Raw genomic sequence first — 10861 nt, 5'->3', positions numbered from 1 at the left:
TTTAAAGAAAAGTTATGTTGAATGAGAAGCCCTGCACCTGCATTAATCATCTTGTGAAAGTTCAAGTTTTTAGATTTTTTTTTTTTAAGATTTTATTTATTTATTTGACAGAGAGACAGCCAGTGAGAGAGGGAACACAGCAGGGGGAGTGGGAGAGGAAGAAGCAGGCTCATAGCAGAGGAGCCTGACGTGGAGCTCGATTCCGTAACGCCGGGATCACGCCCTGAGCCGAAGGCAGACGCTTAACGACTGCGCCACCCAGGCGCCCCGTAAGTTTTTAGATTTAGATATAACGATCTAAAATTAAAAAAGCCCATGCCTGCATCATAATTTTTAAAAAAATACAGCACAAGTCATTTCAAAATGGACCTCTTACACATTATGTACAAGTAATGCTGGTTTTATCATATTATAAAGAGTCCAAATACGATGAGATATTCTTGTGGACGTGCAGCCATGGACACAGGTGCTCAATGTTTGTTAGACTGTCCGTGCAGTGTTTGTCACTACAAAAGACTGTGCCGGATTCTCTAGTATGATCTTCATTCTCTCATTCCAGTGTTGAGAGGTTCGCTCATATGTCCTAGCCCTGGTCTAAAGGGAGCCAGGACCCTGGATTGCCAAAATCACTAAAAGGAAGCATATGCTTTGGATTTCAACATAGAATGCCATGCAGATTTAGAAAACAAAGCACTAGAAACTATTTTGCACCGTGATACTATTTTTTTTTTTCAAAAACCAAGGAAAAAACCACCTTTAGAGCATAACTTACCTGAGAAGTCAGGTTCTCACATCCTCAGTGCACTTAAAACATACGCAAAAATTAGTTTATTCTCTTATCCTTTTCCAAAAAGAAGCTGTTTGCAAAAAGAAGCAATTTATTTTACCATAAACTCCAACAAAATATGCAGACTTTAAACAACCCAGTAATTTTTACTTCAGAAATAACACAAGGCTGAGTTCTGGAGAAGAAACCCAGAGCGTATTCCCCGGGGTAGAGTTTAGTTTCCTCCTACCTGTCTGATATCAAGAGTGGGTCCAAGGCCTACTGTTGGGCACTATTGTGGAAGCTTATCTTCTCTCTTTCCATGCTCTTCTTTCTTCCTCAGTAATGTTACTCACAGCTCTTGCTGCAGAATCATGCTAGGATAGGATCACATAGGTTCAGAAACTCCCCAAAGAGCTGAATTTCTATAGTTTGCCAGAGATGTGCCCCTTAATGAGAAAACATAAATCTTAAATCAAAACGGAGCTTTTCAAACATAGTAAACTCCCAGAACATCTGGAATCCTTGTGAAAAAACACACACTCCTAAACCCCTTTTTTGAAGATACTGATTGAGCAGAACTCGGGTGGGGTCAAGGAACTCAGGTGACTCTGAAAATTCACCAAACTCTGAACACATTGACCTAAAGAATGACTCTTTAATTGCCAATTTCAAGCATCACTGAGTAAGTCACAGGTTTCTTTCTGACAAGGCTGTCATCAGGTTGTGGTAGTGGTTTTAAAATTGTTTCCTCCAGGGGCTCCTGGGTGGCTCAGTCGTTAAGCGTCTGCCTTCGGCTCAGGGTGTGATCCCAGCGTTCTGGGATCGAGCCCCACATCAGGCTCTTCTGCTGGGAGCCTGCTTCTTCTTCTCCCACTCCCCCTGCTTGTGTTCCCTCTCTCGCTGGCTGTCTCTGTCAAACAAATAAATAAAATCTTTAAAAAAAAAAAAATTGTTTCCTCCAGGGAATCGGGGAGCTAGACTAGCGTGTTTTGCAATTTCAGTACAAAATTACTACAACTGATCATCTGGCTTTGTTTCCTACTTTCGCCAGTTTCATAATTAACAAATAATAAATGGCGGACCGCTCATAGAAAACTGTAGTTCCTGCCCCTTAACACTGAATGTAGCTATGAACATTAAAATAGCTTCTGTTTAAGACCACTTCATATACCAGTTAGAAGCTAGCCCCTGGTGTTTAATAAAACATTTAAAACATTTAAAAAGGAACCTGTGCTGGAATTCAGCATCCTAATTTCCAAAGTGGAGAATAAGGATGGAAATAAAAGTGATGACTATAGAAGCAAATTGAGTGTGACATGGAACAATGTAGAGTCTTGGGAAGTGATGGTTGGGAAGGATTGTTACTAAAGAATTTTGGCTTATTTTCTGAAATTTGGATTTAACTGGATTTAACCTTTATGTCATGAACTGTAGGTGACAGAGTGACTTTCCCTTCGACAATCATCAAATATTAAATGAGTTCACCTTGTGTGAGACCCAGGGAGAGGTGTATAAGAGAACTATTCCATTTTACATTCATAGTTTTAAGAACTTTAAAGAAACAAGTGGTAAAGAAAATCCAAAAACGGCATGTCATTATTACTTTCGTTTACATATTCCAAGAAATTTAGAATTAGAAAATATGTCCCATTCGACTCTCCCACAAGAAGAAAAAGATGGTGTGGTTTTATTATTCATTATTATTGTTGTTTTAGGAGTCTAAACTTCATTGCAGGAATAAAATAACATTCAGATTTCTGTTCTTTATATAACCAAAGACGTATTTGCTCTGAACTGGCTGCCACTTAACTTCATGAGCTTGGGCAAGTGGCCTCACCTCTCTAGATTACAGCTTCCTTGTCTGTGAAATGAAACAGTCAGATTATACAATTTTTAATGTCCCTTGTGGCCATAACATGGTGTGAAGGAGAATCTTGACCTGCCTCCTCGTACGGTCAGGATAGTCACGGGCACCTGGGTGGCTCAGTCGGTTAGGCATCTGCCTTTGGCTCAGGTGCTCATCCTAGGGTCCTGGGATGGAGCCCCCGCATTGGGCTCCCCGCTCAGTGGGGACCCTGCTTTTCCCTCTTCTTTCGCACCCCCCCACTCATGCGCACACGCTCTCACTTTCTCTCTCACAAATAAATAAATAAAATCTTAAAAAATAAAAAAAGATGGTCAGCAGTGAGGGTTGTTTATGGAAGTTGTATGAGGGGCTGTTTATGCGTCATACACAAATGCGCTACATTACCTGGCTGGGTCCCGTTTTACAACAGCTTTAGGAGGAATGGCAAACACTTCCTAGCACTTGACTTAGCTCATTGAAACCTCACAACAAAGCTATAAAGTAGATGCTGTTAATATTGTCATTTCCATTTTATGGACGAAGACTTTGAAGCACAGAGAGGTTACGTAACAAGCCCCGAGTCACCCAGCTAGTAAGTGGCAGAGCCAAGATCTGGATCCAGACAGCCAGTTTCTAGAGAACCTGTAGGCTCACCTCCTATTCTGTATCGCTTCTCTGCCCGACTGTGCGCGAAGAACACGTGTAGGGCTCATTGTTAAAGCGGGCGCTGCGATCGTGCTGCGGTTGGGACTGGCTGAGACACTGACGCGGGATCAATAACCTTATTGAGAAGATAAACCAGGGTTTCTAATCTGAGCCGAAGAAGCGGAAATGCAAAGTCTGTTACAGTGAAACCAAAATGACAGTTACACCAGGCACCGCCGCACGGCTGCCCCACGGCTGTCAGGGGCCCCGTCGAGGCTGTGAATGGTGACACGCTGATTTCTACGACCAATTCTGACGACGCCTCCGATCCCATATCCCTCCGCAGGTCCTGGGTAAACTGCTGGATTTGTAAAACGGACCCAGACCATGAACAATGCTGTCTCTCTAATTTATACACCAAACACAGTATGTCTGTGATGACTTCTTTACTTTTTTCAAAGGTTCAGGCTAAGATATAACAGCATTGACAGTGAGCAGCCTAGTGTTGGGCTCACTTCAGTGGAATTCTTCTCACGTTTTACTATCAAATTTATTTGATGTTAATTTTTGAATTCTGTGTGTCTGTGTTTAATGTTAAGGGTCTTTTTCTTCTTTCCAACGATTTTTATTGGGAATGATTGTTCGATTTTACGAAATGCTTTTTTGGCAGTTATCAATATTGATATAACTTTTTCTTTATTACTTTGATATTAATATTTAATGAATATCTCTATTATGGAGCCATACTTACATTTCACAACAGACTATGTAAGACTACTTTAAAATATACAGTAAAGAGTATTATTACAGTTTTGTAAATACAAAAAATTTTTTTAACTTAATCCTACCAAACACAATTGTACTAACCTATAGTACAGAAAAACGGAGGCAATTTTAGAGTCATCTGCAAAAGGAATACCAGTACATGCCCCTTTCTTCTGTCTGTCACAGGTTCGTTTCTCAGTAAATTATTTCCCTAGTCCAACTATATCTAAATCCACAAAACAAAATAAAATGAAGAGTTCTGCTCTTCGAGGCTTTAATGGAACATCGGTTTAGAAGGTTGCCTCTCTATATAGGAAGATTCAAGATGTGAGAAGGGACAGCTCATAACTATAAAGGCTCATCCATCATTTTTTGAGAGAGATTAGATTGGAGTAAAAGGGAAAACTAGGTTCCCCCTCAGTTCAGCGGTATGTTTTTTGTGAGATGAATTCTTTTCTTAAAGCTCCTTTGCCCCCAGAAAACAGGTGAAATATGGAAGCAGTTGGCTCTGCGCAAGAAATAAATTCTTATCAGGGCACCTGGGTGGCTCAGTCCGTTAAGTGTCTGCTTTCGGCTCAGGTCATGATCCCAGGGTCCTGGGATCGAGTGAGCCCTTTATCGGTCTCCCTGCTCTGTGGGGAGCCTGCTTCTTCTCTCCCTCTGCTGCTCCCACTGCTTGTGCTCTCTCTCACTCTCTCTCCTGCTGTCAAATAAATAAATAAAATCTTTTTTAAAAATCGAATTTTTATCTTGTCTTTTCTTTTTATGATTTCTCGAGCCTGGACACAGCGGACAGCAGAATGGGAGCACCTGCTTTCTTTATGGAAGATTAAGTGATTTTTAATGACTTGGAAGTTGGAACGCTTCCTCTGAGAACTCCGGGCCTGGATGTAAGACAGGCTGTACCACCTTCATAAAGACAGCAGCAGAGCACTCAACTGGACAATACAGGCTTAGGACTTCGAAGACCGGTTCTGCCACTAACTAGCTGTGGGACTTAGGTAATCACTAACCTCTCAAAGGCCTCGGTTTCTTCATCCGTTAAATGGAGATAATAATCCACATGCCGCAGGGTGAGGGAGACAATGCGAAGTACTTAGCTCCATGCCTGGTAGTCGTAAAGTACTAGGTAAACGTTAGCGAGGTACATACACATATTTACACATGCACACATTATGAAATATTTGCAAAGCTTCCATAAACAACCAGGTTCTCTCCTCCCAAGGATACAGCCAGGTAAGTGCCGGAGACACAAGATGGAGGGTAAAGTCCAGCCCACCCAGCTCATCCAGCCACTTTGGGCCAAGCGCACCTGAACCTAAAAGCTTCAAAGCCAGGAGAATGATTCTTGTTATGAAAATTTGCCAAAGGGCCTATCCTCCCCAGTGAACCTTTACAATACAAAGGTCTTCCTCAAAGAGAATCTGATTTCTTTCTGATTTAGAAACTAATTAGAAATCTTTGCTATGAGAAAGAGACATTGAAGGGGGGGGGGGAATAATGCACGTATTCTGCCCCCACCAAAATTCAAATATTACTATATTTAAAATTAAGTATTGATCTAATTATTAACTGATGGAATTAAATGTTATCACTAAATTAAGTATCGATAAAATTAAATAGTGATAAAAAATGATTCCAAAAATTAATTTCACTGACGTATGACTGAATGGCAGGCAGCCTGATCTGTGAGGAACACTATACTGGGGAGCAGTGGACGTCATTCTTGGCTTCCCCTTTCTGAGTCTGTGAAACACTTCAGAGATGCTTCTAATCTCCTTGTGAGACCCCAGGAAAGGCATCCATTTCATTAGCCCGCCTTTGTTCCCACCTGTGAGAACTGGGTGGGTGAGGCTAAAGCTCCCCCGCAGCTCTGGAATTCTCGGATTCCCCGTGTCATGCACGGTGGCCACACTGTGCGGCTCCAGACAGGACGTCCCGTTCCTCTGAAGCCGAGCAAGCCAGCGGACCAGACTCTAGGGCAGCCAGAAGGAGCCCTGAGGACATCAGCCAGCTCTGAGGCCCAGCTGGCTGTGTTCCCTGCACCTTGGTGCACTCATCCGTAAAGGGAAGAGGTGACCAAATTCCCTCCCAGGGCTCCTGGGAGTCTTTGCATTTCCACACGGATGGCCCAAAGCTCTTGCCTTTGGGGAAAAAAAAAATTGCAGTTAGGTTTCATTTGGAACTGCCAAATTAGAGTTAAAATGAATATTAAGAACCAGCATCTGTGAATCTTGCCTAATGGATGTATAACTGGATTTAAAGTTTCCGGCACATTGAGACTGAGTACTAAGTCACCGGACCATCGGCTCTAGGACAGTGATGCAAAGGGCTGCTCCCCCCGGGCACGCCGACCGGTTACATTAACACCGTGCTGGGAAGGCACGTGCATAAACAGACCAGGTTGGGTCCAAGGTCAAAAGCCAAAGGGATCTGAAAAACACTTGGATTGTGAGAACAATAGCAGCATAAAACTTGTTTCTAATGAAAATTACACTTGCAAAGCCTCAAGGCTGACGGAAAGAAAAGCTGAACAGCTGGGGGAGGAAGGTACGTGGTAGAGAAGACTTCGGTCAGGTAGTCTTTAGTGTAGACTTAAAAGCATAACTAGACTCATAATTTAACTGTCCTTTCAAAAATCCATCCCCCTTCACAACTGCGGGTAAGAGATGACTTTGAAAATGTTCCTGATAGCGGATATGATCCTATTAACATGACTGGTCACCGTCACTTTGGTTCCATTTTTTGCCAGTTGCCCTTTGGAAAATGTCTGTTTGCCTGAAAAATGTAGCCCTTGATATATAGTCCTCATATATTTGTGTTTCAGAGGTAACTCACACATTTAAGTTTGATTACTTTTCCTTAATTAAATATAGATTTCCATGGCTCCCAGGTGCTGTAATAAATCCGATAAAAACAAGATTCCCTGCCCCCTGTGCCAGGCTGAGCGCAGGACAGTTTTGCGTCGCTTATGTTAGCAGGACGAGCAGCTGGAAGGTAGCCTACACTACCACACACCCAGCCACCAAACAACGAAGCCCCTCCTCCAATTTCCTCCACGTGCTCACTGATTCCTTTAACAGGAAACACAACTAGACGTATGACTTAAATTCAGGTATCGTTGGGAAAGGGGATGTATTCAATGGAATTCAAAGGTTCAAAGGGCCAGAGAACTAATCCCCTCTTCCATGCTTCATAGAAGAGATTGTAACCTTTCCTGGACATTTCTAGATCATCCTGAAAACAAAACAAAACAAAACCCAGGGGTGCCTGGGTAGCGCAGTCATTAAGCGTCTGCCTTCGGCTCAGGGCTTGATCCCTGCGTTGCTGGATCAAGTCCCACATCGGGCTCTTGCTCTGGGAGCCTGCTTCTTCCTCTCCCACTCCCCCTGCTTGTGTTCCCTCTCTCGCTGGCTGTCTCTCTGTCACATAAATAAATAAAATCTTTAAACAAAACAAAACCCAACTTCCCAGAATACTAGAAATATGTCAGATGTGTGTTTGACTTCTCGGTAGTTCAGAATCTATGAGGTAGGCGGGGAAACATGCCCTCTGCCACAGTCTCAGCGCTTATACCTGCTGGGAACACGGATTCCCATCAGCTTCTGGGCTGTGGCTCAACCCACACGCGGTTTAACAGAACGGCTCTATTTATACGATCACCTGCTAATGCCAGGCATTGTTTTTATCATTCCTCACACATTGTCTCATTTAATCTTTGTAACACCTCTGTGAGGAAGGCATGAAGGAATATTTTCTATTTAAAAAACGAGGAAAATGCAGCTGTGTTTGTCTGGGGTCTCCAAGAAACACATACTTAATTGGGATTAAAACCTGAAGGCTCTTATTAGGGAAAATGCCTGCAAGAGAGGAAATAGAGCCCTCAGACCACGAGTCAAATCTGCCCTTGGGTGAAGGAGAGAAGGAGAGAAGGAGAAAGCACCTCAGAGCCCTATAGGGTCTAAGAAAGTTCCCCAAGGTCATCAGGGAGTTCCTTGAGCCAAGGTCGCCAAGGTGTCCCTTGGTCTCCCAGGGACGGGTCTGTGTTAGTAGCGGTCTGGTGGATTTCAGGGGCTGGGACCCTGAGTCCATCCTCCTCCCTGAGGCAGGATGTCTGCAAGGCTCTCTCTCATGGCTGCCCAACAGATTCAGTCAGCTTACTTTGCTCTGGATCTCACAGCCAGCTACTGGCAAAGCAGTAAGACTTGGCAGTCTAGGCCCTTTCCCCACACATCCAGACACGTGTGATTTGAAGCCTTGATAGAGGTGCCCCACACTGGGCTCAGACCCCTTCCATGTTCTCGGACTCACCCCAGCCCACAAAGGCAGGCCGAGTCAAGCTGCGGTGCCCTGGGGGGGCGGAGAGAGCCCCTGTCAGAGGCTGTGCCTTGCTACCCAGAGCACTGCTCTCCCACTGCTTCAATAATTTGTTATAAAACAAACAAAGTCACCGGGGGAATTGCTGCCAGTGGATAATGGCCTCCTGCTTTGCAATTAAGTGCTGACATTCAGCTTTGCCTCACCAGCCACAGTATATTGTTGCTTCCTGTCCCAATGTCTCACCCACGAGCGTTTTCTGCTAATCAAATTTATTATCCTATATAGCAGATCTCCACGTCCGTTTCCTTTTCAGCTTGGTGGTCAAGGCTTAGAGAACATAATGTTTAAGCTACCTGTTCTTTTCAGCCCGGTATTCCTATGGCCCACAAAGAAACACCAATAGGTTTAAGTATTAAAGCACAAAAACTCCAAAAGTTTATGTCGGTAAGAAACTGGGATTCGGTCAGCGGGATTCAGTCACAAGACAATCTATTCAAGTGGTTAAGGAAGTGGAGACCTGTGAAAGGCCTTTTAATACCATGCTCAGATTATTCCCTACTGACCACTTGACTCAAGTTCAGGTCCATGAACCTTGTCTGGGCTATGACGTTCTGTGGGAGGTGCTGCAGGACCTCTCCGTTCAGACCTAACGGCACCTTCTGGTTCTACAATCACGTTTCAATTCTTTTATCACGTACCACCTGTATTTCCCAGTAGGTTCAGATATTTAAAATACTAGTTGCCCAGGGGCGCCTGGGTAGCACAGTGGTTAAGCATCTGCCTTTGGCTCAGGGCGTGATCCCAGCATTCTGGGTTTGAGCCCCACATCAGGCTCCTCCACTAAGAGCCTGCTTCTTCCTCTCCCACTCCCCCTGCTTGTGTTCCCTCTCTCACTGGCTCTCTCTCTCTGTCAAATAAATAAATAAAATCTTAAAAAAAAAATAAAATACAAAAATTAAAAAAATAAAATACTAGTCGCCTCATAAGAGCAGCTGCTTCCTCAGCAGCCCAGGGCCTTTGAACTGTGCGTGGCTCCCAGCTCTGAAAACCGCACACCTGTTCCCCTGGGAAGAGGGATAGTGGGTGGCACTTTCCACAGGCAGAACCAGTGTTTGAAATGCCAGTGCAAGAGCGAGGAGGAGGAGTTTCTGAGGTCTCAGTTCCCTCATCTGTTACTTGTGAGCAGTGCACGAGGTGGTCACACAAACCTTTCAGACCGTGATGCTGTGATAGCCAGAAGGTCTTAAAAATAGGCATCAGGAATCTTCTATTCTCCTCCATTTCTACGCATCAGTCTCCTTGCCCCTAGTAACAATCCTTCCTCAGTGCTCCCCCTTTCCCTACTTGCTTGGGGTCCAGCCCCGACGTTTGCTGTCCCTAGCCTACAATCACCTTTTCCTTGCCCACCTCCTCATTGCCTCCCTGTTTTCCTCTCTCTCACTTTGCTACCGTGTAAACCAAATTCATCTCCCCCCCAAGCCTGCCCCAGAGACCCATTTTGTCATTGCTTCCTATCTTCTTTGCCAGAGGAAAACAAAAAAAAATTGCTATACAGTTAATTGCAAACCACCCTGAGAAAGTTAACAGGTTATTTTAAAATTCACGCTAAATTGTAAAAGACAAAGAAACTTCTTTCCTGAGCACAGGGGGAGAAGCTTCTGTGTTGCAGAGTAGGGGATGAGGAGGAGTTTGGAAGGGAAGAAAGGAACTGTCATTCATTGAGCGTCAAATAATACCAGGAAATATACTAGGTGTTCTGCTCTTTAATAAATTATTATATTGTTCTCTTAGATTTCAAAAACAATTTGTACCTCTTACACCATGCAAACTAGTTCCACCCTATCCTCACTCTCCCCTCGCCTCCCTCTTTTTCTGAGCTTATCAACCACAATGGTTGTGTTATATGTTGATTTAACAAATATTTACTGACTGTTCACTCTTCATCAGGCCCTTTTATGACATAGGTGGGTTTTGGCATGTGAACTGAACAGACAAGAATCTGTGGTTTTTGGCGCTTACATTCTCGTGGAGGAAGACAAGGAATTCAAAACTAAATAAGTAAAATGAATATTATACCAGAGATGGTACGTGCTATGGACAAAAATAGAACAGGGAAGGGGATAAAGGGGCTAAGACAGGGGTCTGGGGCAGGTGAACAATTTTGAGTAGTGGCATCAGGAAACACCTTACTGAGAACACCCTGAATGAATTATATAAAGTTAGTGTAGTAAGTAAACATATCTTTCTCTAATTTTCTCCGTGCTCATATAAATATTCCAAACATAAATGCATAAATGTTTGCCTTTATGCTTCTTACATAACAAAATTATATTACACACATTATTTCGCAACTTGCTTTTTCCACTGAAAAGTAAATTATTGACATTACTTTAGGTCAATACATATAGATCTAGTTCATCCTTTTTAATAACTACATAATTTTCCATAGTTTGTGGAATATTCCATAAATATACACGAATGTTCCTCTATTGATGGAATTCCAAGTACTTGGTTTC

The sequence above is a fragment of the Ursus arctos genome, unplaced genomic scaffold (genome assembly GCF_023065955.2).
Source record: "Ursus arctos isolate Adak ecotype North America unplaced genomic scaffold, UrsArc2.0 scaffold_37, whole genome shotgun sequence".
Taxonomy (NCBI): Eukaryota; Metazoa; Chordata; class Mammalia; order Carnivora; family Ursidae; genus Ursus; species Ursus arctos.
Note: the sequence above shows the minus strand (reverse complement) of the source record.